The sequence below is a fragment of the Mytilus trossulus genome, chromosome 5 (genome assembly GCF_036588685.1).
Source record: "Mytilus trossulus isolate FHL-02 chromosome 5, PNRI_Mtr1.1.1.hap1, whole genome shotgun sequence".
NCBI classification, from domain to species: domain Eukaryota; kingdom Metazoa; phylum Mollusca; class Bivalvia; order Mytilida; family Mytilidae; genus Mytilus; species Mytilus trossulus.
This window is the reverse complement of record NC_086377.1, coordinates 56,861,776-56,880,209: the sequence shown is the minus strand read 5'-3', so window position 1 is coordinate 56,880,209 and position 18,434 is coordinate 56,861,776. Positions and strand designations below refer to the sequence as shown.

Genomic DNA, 18,434 nt, shown 5'->3' with positions numbered 1-18,434 from the left:
ACCATCTGAAAAGTGACGTTTTTGGTATATTTGATAGATTTTTCATATTTAAGCTTGAATTGGAGCGTTTTTGTCGAGCCTGCAACTTTTGTTCCAGAAAGCTCGACATAGGGATAGTGATCCGGAGGCGGCTACGGCGGCGACGGCGTTAGCTAACTTCGTAAAAGGTTTGTATTTTAGAAGGTGAAAGAGCTGGATGCTTTATACTTTGTATATAGATGCCCCATTTTACGAAGATTCCGTCAGTTACATGTCCAATGTCCTTGACCTCATTTTCGTTGTTCAGTGACCACTTGAAAAAAAGTTCAGAATTTTTGTAATGTTGAATTCTCTCTTATTATAAGTAATAGGATAACTATATTTTGTATGTGCGTACCTTGCAAGGTCCTCATGGCCATCAGACAGTTTTCATTTGACCTCGACCTCATTTCATGGATCAGTGAACAAGGTTAAGTTTTGGTGGTCAAGTCCATATCTCAGATACTATTAGCAATAGGGCTATTAATTTTGTGTATGGAAGGACTGGAAGGTGTACATCTCCAACTGGCAAGTGTCATCTGACCTTGACCTCATTTTCATGGTACAGTGGTTATAGTTAAGTTTGTGAGTTTTGGTCTGTTTTTCTCAGTCATACTTTATGCAATATGTCTACTATATTTGTTGTATGGAATGATTGTGAGGTGTACATGTCTAGCGTACAGATGTTATCTGACCTTGACCTCATTTTCATGGTTCATGCAGTGGTCAAAGTTAAGTTTTTAAGTTTTGGTCTTTTTATCTTATATTATATGCCAACGGTCAACTATATTTGGTGTATGGAAATATATTATCTATATGTCAGTCCCGCAGGTTTTATTTGACCATGACCTCAATTTCACGGTTCATTGCACAGTGTTAAGTTTTTGTGTTTTGGCCTATTTTTCTTAAACTATAAGTAATAGGTCAACCATATTTGTTGTATGGAAGCATTGCTAGCTGAATATGTCTGCCTGGCATTGTTCATTTGAACTTGACCCCATTTTCATGGTTCATTGGTCCTTGTTTAGCTATCTTGGTTAATGTTAAATTTATGTGAAAGTTGTCATAAAGCTTTATATCTAGGACTATCAACATAATGTCAATGATTAGTAAAGAAGGCGAGACATTTCAGTGCGTGCACTCTTGGTAATGATCATGAGTATATCAGTTAAAATCTTTCAAGTAAAATAATTGAATCAATTGAAAAAGACACTTAACATGCTTAAGAGTTAAAAAGTGTTCAAAATCTTTTGTTTGATAAACCTGAAATTATCTGAAATTTGAGGCCAAAATCGGCCCTTACCGGACCTACTCCTTTATTGGTTTTCAAGACACGCGAGACTTGAATAATAACAAGGGAGACAATACAGCATTGTATAATGTCAACCGCGACACCTACAGAATACAGAATTTTCAAGAGCCAAATTGGCATCGCGTTATCCCTACAATGGCTCCTGTTTCTACGATTGTGAGTATGAACTTGTGTAATTGGGAGATAATGTTGACGATGTAGAACCCTGAATATATGTCTCTGAATGTATGTACAACAAGTCAATACAGTAAATGATAAAATTGCGTTCCATAGGTACGGTTTCACTAATTAGCGATATAATAAACTTGCAAAATGCATTATGTGTTTGCATCCGCATTGTCCAGAAAATGCATGCACAAATTGTGAAATACACAAGAACTGAAATCAAACAAGAGGAACACATAATTAAAATGTGATCTTTTTCATCATTTTATATAGTGTATTGTCTTATCTAACGATATTTATCATGTTTATGCATATTGATTGAAGCACATTTTAAAGGAAATTAATGACAATCTTGAGTTTTCAACAGGCGTTCACTATTTACAATGATTGTATATTCTGGCGCGTCTAATTGTATAGTCTGACGCGTGAACAAAGTTGTTGTGCCGAGAGCATACCTGTCAATTAGTGTACTGTATATACTCGTATAATGTGGAAATTATTTTAAACATTGCTAATTCAATGATGCATAGAGGATAATATGAAACATTGATATATCTCCGTACTCAAGTGTATTATATAATTACCGATAATGTGTGTAAAATAGTGTACATAGATGTGGTGGTGGAATATCGACTACTCAAATGAGGTTGTCCCGAAGTGGACGGAGAAAGATTTCCTGGCAGGCAGAAGGTGTTAATTGGATGTTATTGTAACAAGGGACACGCGCCTCGTTAATCTCATTTGATGTTCTACATTGTTTATTACCTTATAAGGGTGCAGCCACAGCTAACGTTGGTATCCGGGGAAAATTAATTGTACAGTTAAAAAGGAAATTATATTATATGTTTTTGTTTCAATAAATCCTTCAAACTTTTGAAAGTAAATAAAAAATACACAATCCCTTCCTGATTTCTTTCCTCACAAATGTTTAATTTCTTCATCTATCAATACATTAACAATGAAAATTATCAATTCATTGCCCGCATATTAAAAAAAACTAAATGCATATTTATTTTATATTTAATCAAAAAGAATATTTTTCTTGTCGCTAAATAGCTTCTTTTTTCTTTTCTTTCTTGTGTATAAGCTTCTTATCTTATTATTAAAAGTTAATTACAATATGAGTTAGAAAAAAAGAAGACAAAAGATAAAGGTAAAAATAATCGATAAAATAAAATAGTGTAAAGAAAAAAGGTCCAGTAGACATGCCGCTCTGTACATATGGTGGAAAGGTTAAGAGATAAAAATACCATTTAATTGGGGATGGAAAAATATTCACAGGATGAAAAAATGTACATGTTTGGAGACATAAAATCAACTTATCCAACATAAGTAAAAAATAAATACTTGATTAGGTACAAAAGTCACTAAAAGTACATTGTCTATACTATTTATTCCTTGAATTCACATACTTCCGTTTGAATTTCACTTGATTTTTAAGTTCTTTAGAAGCTGTAAGCGGCAGATATGTATTTTATAACAGAAGTCTCTAGTCAGTGACTCGACATTCATCTTCTGGGTTTTACTGATCGAGGTTTTGCAGATTGTGGAAAACTGAAAAATCTAGCAAAAGTGCTACAATGTTTTGGTTGATCCTCCCTATAATAATAAGACACAGCAGGCAAGTTGCATTTATCTTGTATTGGCTAAATTTCAACGTTATTTGTCGGCCTGTACCAAGTACTATGTACCAGTTAGCATACGAGCTTTAATCATGCTTTTCCGTACATCTAATAAGCTCTGTGATGCAAATTTCCAGACTGGGTGGACAATACCTATCTCTAAGATGGTTGTGTTGAGTAAACTCAATGAGGCTTCTTGTCGCAAAAATTATTCTTCTCGTCGCTTCTTGACGCTTCTTGTTGCTAATTAGTGAGACCCTAAAACGCGGAAGTGAAAAATGGGTGTATTATTACTAATATCTCTGGAACCGCTTAAGCTAAATCGATAAATAAAACTGATTTTGGAAGCTATTTCAATAGTCTATTAGATAAAATTAACAATATATATATTTGAAAATGATTTTTAACCGAAAAGTTGACCGGAAGTCATTCTTAGTGTGACTCTGGCAACACATTTTTGAACATTAAAACTTAAATTCACGAAAAAGCATATAACCCGGTCAAAGTCTGTAAATTGATTCTTGAAGACATTTAAATGACAAATAATATGATATAAAGGAAAAAATTAATATATTTCTATAAAAGGGCAAAAAGTTGACCGGAAGTCCCCCTTGTACCCAAATGTTGAAGTGAAATTTCCAACTTTGAATGAAAATTCACAAAAATATAAAAAGCCCGGTCAAAGTCTGTAAATTGATTCTTAAAGACATTTAAATGACAAATAATATGATATAAAGAAAAAAATAAATATATTACTATAAAAGGGCAAAAATTTGACCGGAAGTCACCCTTGTATATAAATGATGAAGTCAAATTATCAACTTTGAACTAAAATTCACAAAAAAATAAAACGCCCGGTCAAAATCAAGAACATGATTCTGAAAGACAATTTAATAACATATAATATGGTATAACGAAAAATATAAATACATTACGTAAAAGGGGTAAAAAGTTGACCGGAAGTCACCCTTATATATAAATGATATAGTAAAATTTTCCACTGTGAACTAAAATTCATAAAAAACATAAAAAGCACGGCCGGGATATTTTTCAGTTAACCATTTACCAGAGTGATTTTGTATTGCCGGAGTTATATATCTATTGAAATGTTCGTTAACTACGGGTGCGTCGACTCCAGTGTTCCTTAGTGTTTTTAACAGAAAGTAAATGTACTAATTTATAAGTTGACGGTCTAGTCCAATTACATTTATATAACTCCGGCAATACAAAATCACTCTGGTAAATGGTTAACTGAAAAATATCCCGGCATGTTTGATCCTTATTTTGAGTAACAAGCTAGAGTTCTGAAAGTATGTATGCCGTTTTAAAAAGAGAAAATAATTGGAAAGAGCTACCAGTAGATTTGGGCTGGCTTTGTTTTTTTGTGACATTGTTTTTATTTTTTATCATTATGAAATATACGTTGACGTTTTGTAAGTCATTTAAGAAGTACTTGAATACTTAAAAAAACGATAAGCCATTTTTTCAGTCTAATTCTTTCCAATCTTGGATACTGATCCTTAAGGCAATCTTATTTCACAGGAAATTATAAAACAAACAAACTCTGATGAAAACACTAATCATGCCTTATTAGATAAAAATGAGGTAGTAGTTAATCAACAACCTGTCATAAATTACCCGACAATTAATACTAATTGCAGTCAACAAAGTTTGGCAGGGTTTATTGTTGACAATACCCCTAGAATTAATTAAAGAAAAATGTCATATTGAATTACATGTACTTTTAGAAATTTTAGAAGAATGAATGAATGATCTTTATTCTCATAAACCAAATACATAGTTACAGAGAAGATATTACAATAATATATATAACATATATAAGACATAGACGTCGCGTACGGTGTTGGTGATAATACGGGTTTTGCAAATCCAGTTCGCCTTTATTGCATTTGTTAGAAGTTTCGGAATTGATAACTATATAAATGTATATATCAAAATGTGCGTAATTAAAAGTAGAAATGGAATATGCCTTAAAATCAATACTTTTATTCATTTTGTTACTCGAATGATCCCTAATAACACTGATTTTGAGCGTGTGGACAAGTAACACCGCGACATATGATCAGCCTTGCTTTGAAGTTATTTTTGCCATTTTTTAAACTTATTAAAAAAAAAGTTGTACTCCTAGCAAGAGTAGTCATTGGGGTTAATGGTGTATGTTTTATTTATGACGTCATCGTTAACTGGACGCATCTGACCAGGACGAAAAGTGCACTTTGTTTGGTGGTCAAGCCGAAAATTGAAAAAAAATATAGATGGGGGTGAAGTTAAGAGTGATTTTCAAAGGTAATTCAAATAGATTATCCCAAAATTGATATGTCTTTTCATTCCGTATATAATTAGGAAAAAATAAATAAAAAATTTTGTTACAACATTTCAAAAGATCGTGGCATAATTAATGATTTTATTGAAATTTGTATTTCTGTCACTTTGTCAAAAAAACATGGCGGGCTAGACAGAAGTGGGTAATGGGCGCTCTCACATGAATGTCTTATATTGTGTACTTAATGCAAATTCATAAGGAATGGAGTACCTGAAGTTGAATTATATTGATACAGATATAATATTTCACCTGTAAATAGCAAGTATATACAAAAACGTGATAAATATTGATGAACTGACACTCTCTATTTTGTCACAAAATGGCGGAGACACCAAATCATGATGTAAACAATAGACCTGCCACATGTCATACACCTGTTGGGAATAGTATTCAACAGGCCCGACAAGTATTATATGGTCATACATCACAATATAACGTCCCGTGTAACACACCAGCAGTCGTGGCTTCAAATGTTCAACAAAAACTGTCCTTTTCTGACCAGCCCTCCCCCCTCGACCCAAGACAGATGACCAATCTCGAGGCGGTATTAAATGATATTTATTCAAAATTGCAAAACATTGACACTCTACCAAACTTACTGCAAGCATTATCTTCGATTGACGCAAGACTTGGCGGCATAGAAAATAGATTTTCCAGAATGGAGAATGAAATAGTACAGATGAGAAATGATGTAAACAGACTGGAAAATAGGGTTAAGGGAACGGAAGGTAATAACTCGGAATTAAATGAAAGGTTGAACTATATCGAAATGGAACGAGATCAAATTAAACAAGAAAATTATGATTTAAGAGAAAGGGTTGTGGAGATGCAAGCAAGGTCTATGAGGGAGAATCTTTTATTCGGGGGTATAGAGGAGGATACATGTGAAAAAGAGGACCGTGACAATATCCAAACTGAGAAAGTTCTCCAAAAATTCATAAAGGAAAAGCTTAATATCCTTGACAATATCAAATTTCATGTGGTACATCGTCTACGTCCACGACAAGATGGTAAACCACGCACCATTGTTGCAAAGTTTGAGCGTAGGAAGGATCGTGATAGGGTATTAAAGGCTGCACGCGACAATTTGAAAGACACTCATTACAGCATTTATGAGCAATTTCCGAATGAAATTATGGAGCGTAGAAATATATTATGGCCCATATTTAAGAGGGAACAACGAGCAGGTAGACGAGTCCGATTCAAGGAGGACAAGCTTTATGTGGACGGACGTAGGATTTTTCCACAAGATGTAACCTATCAAAACAACCGTCAAAATCATTCAGCCCCTAACAAACAGATGGACAGAAATGATCAGCAAGACCCCCCTTTTCTGCTAAAACACTTTGGACCTCCTACTGGTGTAAATCAGCAACCAATTGTACAGAATATGTAGGACAGGCATACAAGAGGACAGTCATCTCAGATTAAATTATCTTGTCTAAATGTATGTGGACTTAAAAAAAAGCTTAATTACCCTGAATTTCAGGAACTCATTAAATCTTATGATATTTGTGTATTCTGTGAATCAAAAACTGATGATTTAGATATCTTAAATGTTCCGAAAGGGTATGAATATTTTTCCAAAAACCGCAAAAAATTTGACAGAAAATCTGGGGGGATAGTTGTTGTGTTTAAAAATTTATTAAAATCACACTTAAGTTACCTGTCTAGTGATTCGGAGTATGTTCTTTGGCTGAAATTTAACCTAAGACATGAACCAAAGTTTTTACTTGGTTGTGTCTATATACCCCCTGAAAACTCGAGGTATTCCTCTGTAGAGGCATTTGATGAAGTAGAAAATGAGCTCATTTTTTTTCAAGAGGAAAATATTCATACTATCCTTATTGGTGACCTAAATGCCAGATGCGGCACAGGTAGAGACTTTATATATCCTAATGATGATTTAGCACAAATTTTGAACTTTGATGGTGCAGATGTAATAGATAATTATTTTCATAGCTTCCAAAAATTGATATTGTATGATATCCCATTAGCCAGAGCTAATGAGGATACAGGTAGATGTAATACATTTGGATCAAAGCTATTAAGTTTCTGCAAAAATAATAACATGTTTATTTGCAATGGACGAGTGGGTTCAGATAAGGGGGTTGGTCGTGTTACGAGTAGTCAGACGAGTCTTATTGATTATTGTATTGTATCGCCAGATCTATTTCCACTTTTGTCGGAATTCGAGGTCATTGACTTTGACCCTTTATACTCAGATGTTCATTGCAGGTTACATGTTATATTCTCAACAGGTGTTACTACTGATTTGCATAACAATGATTCTACTCCAAACACGGTAAATATACCTGTTCGGTGGAACAATGAGATGAAAGATCACTTTGTTAACATGGTTGAGGACAAAATTTCGACTGAAGATTTGTTCAAAAAACTTGTCACATTAAATGTTGAAAGTGACACGTTTCAATCAGATATTGACAATTTTGTAGATTTTTTTAACAGCATATTTATTGATTCAGCGCATAATTGTTTTGGTGAAAAGGTAGTTCGAAATAACCAGCCGAATAGGCAAAACAAGGTGTTTCAACCCTGGTTTGATAAAATTTGTCATCAAAAGAGATCTGAATTCCACAAGTCAAAGAGAAAACATTATCTCTCTAAAACAGACGATTCTCGAGCTGATTTGAAGTATCGCGCGAAGGCTTATAAGATTGCAATGAGCAAGGCTTTTAATGACTTCCAGTTTAAGGCAGAGAAAGACTTGCGCAGTGCATCTGAAGGTGAACCACGAGAGCTCTGGAATATTCTAAATAATTTGAATAAATCTACTTCAAAAAGAGATGAAATTGATCTCGATAACTTGTATGAGTATTTTAAGAATTTGAATATTGATAAACATCCAGATGATGATGATGACGAATTTATCTTGCCAAACTGTGATGATGATTTTGTAAATAATATACTCAATGGTGAAGTTTCAAACGAAGAAATTTTGAATGCTGTGAAAAATTTAAAAAACAGCAAGGCCCCTGGGTTTGATAAGGTCATTAATGAGTATATTAAATCAACCATTAATGCTACTTTGCCTATGTATAAAGAGATTTTTAATATGATTTTGAATACTGGTGTAGTTCCTCAAATCTGGACGGTTGGAATAATTATTGCTATATACAAAAACAAGGGCGATATGAACAACCCAGATTCGTATAGAGGCATTACATTAGTGTCCTCACTTGGTAAACTTTTTACAGCAGTACTTAATAGTAGGTTGACAAAGTATGCTGAACTGATAGAAACTATACCAAAGGCACAAGCCGGATTTAGAAAAGGATATAGTACAAATGACAATATATTTATACTACATGTTTTGATAGAATTATACTTTTATAATAATAAGAAACTTTTCTGTACTTTTGTAGATTTCAAGAAAGCTTTTGATACTGTTTGGAGGGTGGGGCTTTGGAAAAAACTTATAAATTGTAATATCACGGGAAAGATATTTAAAGTTATTTATAATATGTATGGCAATATCAAGTCTTGCATCAAAAAGGGGGGTGAGTTATCAGGATTTTTTCCTTGTGAAGTTGGTGTTCGTCAAGGGGAAAATTTATCTCCTTTCTTATTTTCTGTATTTCTCTCGGACCTTGAGACTTTTTTCAGTGAAAATGGTATATCTGGACTCCAAACCGTATCACAAAAAGCTCTTGAACACTTAAATACGTTTTTGTTGTTATTTATACTATTGTATGCTGATGATACAATAATTTTAGCTGAATCAGCAGCTGCATTGCAAAAGTGTTTAAATGTATTCGAACAATATTGTAATATATGGAAACTGTCAGTAAATGTTGAAAAAACTAAAGTAATGGTATTCTCCAAAAGAAAGTACACTATGCGTGATAATTTTAAACTATATGGTTCAATTATTGAAAGAGTGGAGTCGTACCCGTATCTTGGTTTGCTTTTAAACCAAAACGGGAAATTTGTTATAACAAAAAAGAAGTTAGCAGAACAAGGACAGAAAGCACTTTATGCTCTATATAGAAAGATTAGGAATATATCTATTCCAGTAGATCTACAGCTTCAGCTATTTGATTCTTTGATTGATCCTATACTTTTATACGGGAGTGAAATCTGGGGATATGAAAAATTAGACATATTGGAAACTGTGCACTTGCAATTTCTAAAAAAAGTGCTCTCTGTCCGTAGATCAACGCCAAACTTCATGGTGTACGGCGAAACAGGTAGATATCCACTAGACATACATGTAAAATTACGTATACTTAATTTTTGGGTAAAGCTACTTTCGAATGATTCTAAACTGTCTAGTATTATGTATAAGTTATTGTATGAAATGCATTGTTCAGCAAATATGCAATCAAAATGGTTATTGAATGTGAAATCTATACTGAATGATGTTGGCTTATCGTTTGTATGGGATAGCCAAGAAATTCTTAGTAAAAATTGTATAAAATATTATGTTAAACAAATCTTACAAGACCAATTTGTACAAAAATGGCACAGTATGGCTGAAAGTGCCTCAAGAGGGGAACTTTATTTATCATTTAAAAGGGATTTCTGTCTTGAAGGCTACTTGGTAAAACTAAATAAACAACGCAGAGTACAATTGAGTAAACTGCGATGTTCAAATTTAAAATTCCCTATAGAAACCGGTAGATGGTTAAATATACCTCGTGAGGACAGAATATGCACATTATGTGACATGGGGGTGATAGGAAATGAATTTCATTATCTGCTAGTATGTTGTAACCCTAATATTGCAAGAATTAGAAAAATGCATATACCAAGATATTATTTTTTTAATCCAACAGAGGACAAGCTCTTTGGTTTGCTATACTATTGTAATATAAAAGTACTCAATAATGTCGCATTATTTTTGCAAAAAATCATGAAGTATTTTTGATCAAAGAAACTGTCTAGTACTTACCTAATTCAAGTTGTGTGTTATAATCCAATTGATCATATTAAATATATATATATGTATGTATGTCATGATATGTGTATTTGTTTTGATCGTTTAAATCACGTGTCAAACAACCGTATGTTACGGTGTGTTTGATGACCTATATTCAATTGACCTGTATATATGTTTATTTCAATTTTATTCTGTTATTATACAAATCTTATACCACTTCTGTCAAGCTGTATATTATGTATATCTGCCTCTTGTAACAGTGTAAACTGTCAGAGTGTACAATAAAATCTTGAAAATCTTGAAATCTTGTCACAAAACCCAAATCTCGCATATTTTTTGGAGCTCTTCAAAATTCGAATGAATGCTGCAGATCAAAACCACAATTTACATATCCACCCTTCCTGTGTCAAAATTATACAATAAATATACAAATTTTTATGTCTTCACTTAGTTGGTATTGTTTAAATTATGTCCTAAATTGTTCATTTTATTAAATCCGTTGAAATGTCACACTCGCCGTTTTCTGACGTTTTGGCGTATTTGTTAAGTGTCTTATGAAAAGTAATAGGCAGTTGCAGTCTTTTCCACGATATGAAATTTTATTCAAACGTGGAACTTTTTTTTTAAGTGTATGAAAAAAAATTGTGTCAAAATTTTTATGAGAAAATATTGAAGAAAAAACAAATGCGATCTTTTTGTTTTTGTCTAGTCAAAATGTCACAAAACGCCGTTTTTTACATTTTTGTTACAAGTATGATAAGTCATATTATACAGTTTTGGAGGGGGGAATTTTGAAATTATAATAGCACAAAAAATACTATATAATATAAAAATCTACTGTTCAGGGATTTTTTTGCACCCATTACATTCAATACAGGCGATGAAACAAACGATTCAACTAATAAAAAATTTATTCGGAAATTATCAAAAGCGGATAAAAGAATAAGCCCTTGACACCATTTGCGAGTATGATGGTCTTGTGAAACAATGAAAGTCCGTCGGAAGGGGGCGATAAATGACTGACCTGTGTTAATAGCGAGCAATATCTCTTGCACATAAAAGTCAACCTTTTAGATTTCGAAAAGAGCAGGCTAAGGCTACAAGGAAGAAATCGAACCCTCAAAGTGGAATCGGATTGATATAACATGTATAGGTAGCAATACACAGTTAGGAAAAAAACTTAAAATTGACACTCATAATTTTTAAACACCCTCTTTCCCCTCCTGTCTAACAAAGAAGGCTTTATATGTGTGTTATGCATGTATATACTTGTAGAAAGAGAATCTTCCATAGATTTGATTTCTAATGGTCATAAGGGTGAAATATAATCCCTTTTGGGTGTAACCATGGCACCAATCTGCATTTCTTAGATACAAAATATAGCAAAAAAGGGGGGTGAACATGTCACAAAAGTCTCCAAAATTTGGTCTAAAGGAAAATTTCAATGAATTACAGTGATACCTTTCCTGAATCCATAGGTTTATATCTATCAAGTGGTCCCAAAAAAATCATATGTCTTCCTGCTCGTTTTTCCATAAAATTGAATTGAAAAGATCGAGCTCAAAATCTTTGTTGATAAACACTACAATAATTTATTTAATTATGCTGTATGATTGAGCTGCACGAAATAAAAAAAAAAGTACGACGTTATTTATACAATGCATGAAAAATAACGTCAAAATAACGTTACCAAAACTAACACCAACACCGTACGCGACGTGATAGCATGTGTGAAATACAAAATTAATATGATAAATATTTACACAAATGATAAATAAACATATAGTTGTATTAACCAGGAGAGGATAGACTTTCACAGAAATAGATTTAATAAATCTACAAAGTTTCTCAAGTTCAAAAACGGAGAAAAATTCATTTTTCCAGAATTTATTTTCACATCGAAATTTGTTCAAGGCTTGTATTACTGGACAAGAACGACTTTTATGAGAAATAAAATCTTACTAAATGCGGATTTGTTCAAACATTCGTATCACTCGGGAATTAAATTACTGGACAAGTTCGATAAAAATGAGAAATAGTATCTAACTTTATGAGAATTTTATTGTTTGAAAAATTTATTTTGGTCAGTACGGTTTCTATACTTAAAAAGGGGCTCTATATACAAAAGCAATTAACTTCCTGAAAAGTACATTTATTTCCCTTTTTAACCTCGTTCAAGGAATTTATAACTTGACAAGAACGACTTTCTATAGGGGAATAAATCTTACAAAATGAATATATATTAAAGATGAGAAATTTAAAAAAAAATCGACCGAAATTAATAAATCACTCCCTGTGAATAAAAGAAAAATCGGTGATATCAACTTAGATGAAATGGAAACTAAAAGAAACAAAAACTTTATCAGATCAGATATTTAAATGGAATACATGAAATATCAGGAATGTTAAGTATGTTGATACTATTGAAATTGAATAAAATAAGATAAAATAATCATGTTCTTGATTTTGACCGTGCTTTTTATGTTTTTTTTATGAATTTTAGTTCACAGTGGAAAATTTTACTATATCATTTATATATAAGGGTGACTTCCGGTCAACTTTTTACCCCTTTTACGTAATGTATTTATATTTTTCGTTATACCATATTATATGTTATTAAATTGTCTTTCAGAATCATGTTCTTGATTTTGACCGGGCGTTTTATTTTTTGTGAATTTTAGTTCAAAGTTGAAAATTTGACTTCATCATTTATATACAAGGGTAACTTCCGGTCAACTTTTTGCCCTTTTATAGTAATATATTTATTTTTTTCTTTATATAATATTATTTGTCATTTAAATGTCTTTAAGAATCAATTTACAGACTTTGACCGGGCTTTTTATATTTTTGTGAATTTTCATTCAAAGTTGGAAATTTCACTTCAACATTTGTGTACAAGGGGGACTTCCGGTCAACTTTTTGCCCTTTTATAGAAATATATTAATTTTTTCCTTTATATCATATTATTTGTCATTTAAATGTCTTCAAGAATCAATTTACAGACTTTGACCGGGTTATATGCTTTTTCGTGAATTTAAGTTTTAATGTTCAAAAATGTGTTGCCAGAGTCACACTAAGAATGACTTCCGGTCAACTTTTCGGTTAAAAAGCATTTTCAAATATATATATTTTTAATTTTATCTAATAGACTATGAAATAGCTTCCAAAATCAGTTTTATTTATCGATTTAGCTTAAGCGGTTCCAGAGATATTAGTAATAATACACCCATTTTTCACTTCCGCGTTTTCCACTTCCGCGTTTTAGACCCTCCCCCCACAGGTATTTATTCGGGAATAACTCCCTTTGATTGGTTCTATTATCTTTTCCGGTTTTCAGACTTGGCCTGAGTGTAAACATTTGTTGTCAGTGTTGATTAATTGGTAAGTAGAGGAACTAGAATCATGTCCATTTTACAAAATGAACCTCAAAAATCTATTCCTGTTGGAACAAATATTCTATACCATTTATTCCGTTAGGAACATTCACTGTAATATTTATTCCAGTCCCTACTTTAACCTGGAGATTACTCTTCTGATATCTCTCTGGTTTGTCTGTTTCAACCGAGTGACCCGGTGGTTCTCTCCGAGTACTTCGGCTTCCTCCACCATAATTACAGACTTCCCGGTGTCCTACACGCTCCCTTGGGTAGTGTTGGGTGGGGATTGTTCTGGTGGTGGGATAATATTGTAAAGGAGTGGACACATCTCCATTAATCCTCAGGGAGTGGATATCCTCAGTACATGTATCCGCTGTACATTCAATGTACAGCGGATACATGTACTGAGGATAATGATTCACTTGCGTTCTGCAGAGCTCCAGATAAGCTGCGTATTTGCGTGATCACGCAATACAAATAATAAAAAAAACAATGCAATTGCCCATTGTTGGGTTCCAGTGGCGGATTTACCGGGGGGGAGGAACGGGGCACCAGTTCAGGTCAACAAATTTTTTTTCTGACATAATTTTAACGCTACTGAATCTTCTTATCTAGTGCGGAAATTGTCACAGCTTGATTGGACTTCTTAAACTGGCGGTTAATTAATACCAGCGTCCCCATGCGTGATTTATGACAACTTATCGGTGGGTGTGTAAACATTGACACATATGTGTGTAATGTCTCTATGCAAATGCTTTTATGTAAAATACATTTACATTATGATTGGAATAGTACGGAAGCGTATTAGCGCCACACATTTTTTTTTTTTTTTTTTCCTATGTTTGCGTTATAATGCAAAGGTTTGCGTTATAACAAAATGTTTGCGTTACAACGCAAAGGTTTGCGTTATAACAAAATGTTTGCGTTATAACGCAAAGGTTTGGTTTGCGTTGTAACGCAAGAGTTTGCGTTATAACGCAAACAAAGGAAAAAAAAAAAAAAAAAAAAAAGGCGCTAATACGCTTCCGTAGAATAGTACAAATTTGTATTGGTTTATAATACAATACCAATTAAGATCGATTACCAGGTTCTGATCTGTGTATTTTGAGAATAGGTACAAACATTTCCTTTAAATGTACGTTTTTTTCCTAAACTTTCTTTTTGTGAATTTATTCAGCAACAAATTAAACTATTTATTTTTTGATAACTTAGAAGATATGGTTTTTTTAAAAGGAATGTAAAATTTCATTCCCCTCTTATTTTCAAGGGTAATCAACATTTGTTTTACTCCCCCTCCCCTTTCCCCTAATGCATCTAAAAGACAAAGCATGCAGTTATATTTGTTTTTATTGTTCTTGTTTCAATTACCATGTACATATGTGAGACTATGCAAAAGGTCACCAGTTGTAAAGATATGAAGGTGTTTTGCAGATATTTAAATAATGTGCAAAAAAGTAAGTCTGGAAGCGTGGCCAAAAAATATAGATAAAAGAATATAGAGGTGATGAAATATAAAGAATGTTATGTATTGTTTGATTGTTGCATGGTTGTTAAACGGTCAGTGGCAAATATTTGATGCATGTATAGGTCGAATAAAGATCAATTGGCAGTAAAGTGAAAAAGTAAAAAAACTTAAAACATATCGAAATACAGCAACAATGATTTAACCCCCCCCCCAAAAAAAAACAAAAAAACCCAAAAAACAAACAAAAACAAACAAACAAAACAAACCTTGCACCCACTCACACCTTCATATATATATTTATAAAAAAAAAAATTGGTTCATGGTGCCCCCCCAGACATCGAGGTCCTGGATCCGCCCCTGGGTTCTATAACCCAATTAATTCAAAGGGAAACCAAATTATATGCCAAAAACATTAGTTCTCAACCCTTTTATTGGCTACAGTTTACGTTATTTACCCTTATCTGTTTACAGTCGTTGCGTAAATCTTTTTTTATAATATTCATAATTGGAAATTTCCTTTCATCCTAAAAATAGATCCCTGCATCAAGTAGCTGAAATGGGTCCCTGTTGGAGTTTTCCATTGCTCAATATTAAAGTATACACATGTTTTTGAAAACATATCAATCTTCTCAGCGTTTATCCATAATAAATGTAGCATGTGTCATGAAGTCATATTTGTTTCAATTGCTCGGGATTTATCATAACATACATTCAATTCAAACGAAAGTGAATGTCCGATAAAAATATTGAATAAAATCATGTTTTCTGCTTCTTTTGAAAAGCTGAGGGAAAGTTCTGATGATAACAAGACCCAACCAGTTTTATTAGGAAGCGTCCATCGAACGCACGGGCGTGTATGCATACCTTAAAAAGAACATTGCAATCAAACATCGGGTTTTCGTCAAAAACAAAATCAGTTGGAAAAAGTGAAAGGCCAAATCAATTATGACATGATAAAGCACCAGAAACCTAAAGTTCTAATAAAAGACAACTAAACCTAGATTTATGTAAATTGAATAAAACAAAAACATTCATGTATAATTAGAGTTCTTATACTATTTTTATTTCATTTTACAGTTAATTTATGAATACACATACAGGCACTGTCACTGGTCTCAGAATTTATTATATAAAGGTACAAGACGAGTGCCTGTGAATACACATATCCATTTTTGTGAGAAAACACAAAACTGGCAGAAGGTTTAAAACGGGACACAAATTGAACCTACTATTGCTCCTCAGTGAATAAACCAAATAAAACAGCTAGCAAATAACCCTAAACCAAATAAATAGCTAAACAAAGAAAGAAACATATTTAAGATGGAAAAAAATCTAGGGTTGATATTGCCTAAATATTCAATATTGTGTTGATGAAAACACCCAATACATTAAGGAGCTTGGTGGTGAAAAACCCAATTTGATATTAACATGAGGGGTGAACTGGAATTGATAATGCAATAAAAAAACTTTATCACCCAATTATATAAGAAAATGGTGGGTAAAAACCCCAATTTGTGAATCCTTATCTGGAGCTCTGATTCTGTATTCTTTTCAATAAGGACTATATTCCACCTTTTTTGATTGACTTGCAGTCAATCGAGGCGTGCGTCTAAATTGGCGGAATCTCGAGTACATACATACATTATGACAGTTAGCCACTTTTAAGGTCTAATTAAACATTCACTGTATATAGTTATTTCCAAATTCCACGGTTTTACAGCAAAATTTAATAACTTGGATGTCTTCTCTTGCAAATGGAAATGTTAAATTGTGGTCTCATTTTGGGGTTTCGATCCTGGATCCCGCTTACTGTTTTGTCAGATTCCTGTATCCCGCTTACACTATATATATGTATGTAAGCAATTCTCATTTTTTGTCATTTCCCAGATTCCGCCAGACATTTCCCGTTTTCACACCACAAAAATTTGACTTTCACGTGTCACGCTAACAAAAAAATCGGTAATCCCACGTCACACTTAGACCCCAATGAGACCCACTTTCAATGTCAATACCAAAAGTACATGTACATTGTAGAAGGTTGGGTTTCATTTTCGGGTTACATGTGTATGGTGCCAACAGTTTGGGAATTAAAGACCAAAAACAGGCATTTTTGTAGTTTAAAGACGATACTTATAAGAGGGGGATAGGACCTTTATCGGGACTTCAGGGTTGAGTGTTCTTAAGCTCAGGATTTTTGAATTGACTCCTTAGGGATGCAAGAATTCAAATTCCAGTTTCTGGATGTCAGGATTTAAATTTATTTAAACATTTAGGATTTCATATTTTAAGCCATGGATTTCAGGATCAGAACCCATCCTCAGATTTCTTCAAAACTACCTCTACCCTGTTTTTTTGGGAAAATATGCCCATTTTTATCAAATTGGGAAATTTATAATTATCCATGAATTTGACTGGAACTTCAATTTGCAGACCCCTCATTTGAAATAGGACCCCTTATTGTCAGTAATGATTCATAGATACAATGTAGAGTCTCAAATCTGCTCATTATTCATTTTAGGCATGAAAAATGTTTAAATTACTGTTTTGATACAACGATTTTTTTTTGCATGATATAATGCTATCATGTCGTCTGTGTCGTCGTCTGAAGACACATTTAGTTTCCGGACAATAACTTTAGCTTTGTGAATGGATCTCTATAAATTTTTACCAGAAGGTTCAATACAACTTAAGAGGAAGGTTGGGATCGATTTTGGGGGTTATGGTCCCAATAGTTCAGTAAGTAGGGACCAAAAGGGGGCTAAAATGAGCATTTTTGCATTTTTCAAACAATAATTTGAGTTTAGTGTACCGTTATGAATCTCTCTGAAATTATTCCACAAGTTTCCATACCATGATGGGATTGATTAGTATTGATTTTGGGGGTTATGGCTCAAAATATTTGGAATAAGGGCAAAAAATGGGGAAAACTAGGTTTTACTGGTCAATGGACAATTAAGACAATTTAAAAGCATACCTGTCAACCTGTGACGATGAAAATTCAGGTCATGACCTGCATTGAAGAATAAAATCTCAGGTCATAACGCGTACAAACTTTTTGAGCTGAATTTTAGTATTTATGGTACATTTTCTTACAATGTATATCAAAGATACCAAAACATCAATGCATGTTCACTTGGTTAATCATTTTAAATCTTATTAATTATTTTTTCATTGCACTTTTAAAGATTTTTATAAATTTGTGTAACAGAGTTTTGTGTTCTTTACTTT

The 18,434-nt window shown here is 32.9% G+C and overlaps 1 protein-coding gene across 2 annotated transcripts in view; it reads left to right on the top strand.

Moving 5' to 3' along the window:
- Positions 1–1,398: 1,398 nt before the first annotated feature.
- The window catches only part of LOC134718949 (zinc finger protein ZFP2-like), a 39,508-nt gene continuing 22,472 nt past the window's right edge, over positions 1,399–18,434 (top strand). The window contains exon 1 of one of the 2 annotated variants that reach the window (XM_063581819.1): positions 1,399–1,486. The gene's annotated coding sequence lies outside the window, so the exon portion shown is untranslated. Of the gene's footprint in view, positions 1,487–13,659; positions 13,746–18,434 lie in introns of those variants that run through there. The other variant, XM_063581818.1, reaches the window with a different exon arrangement.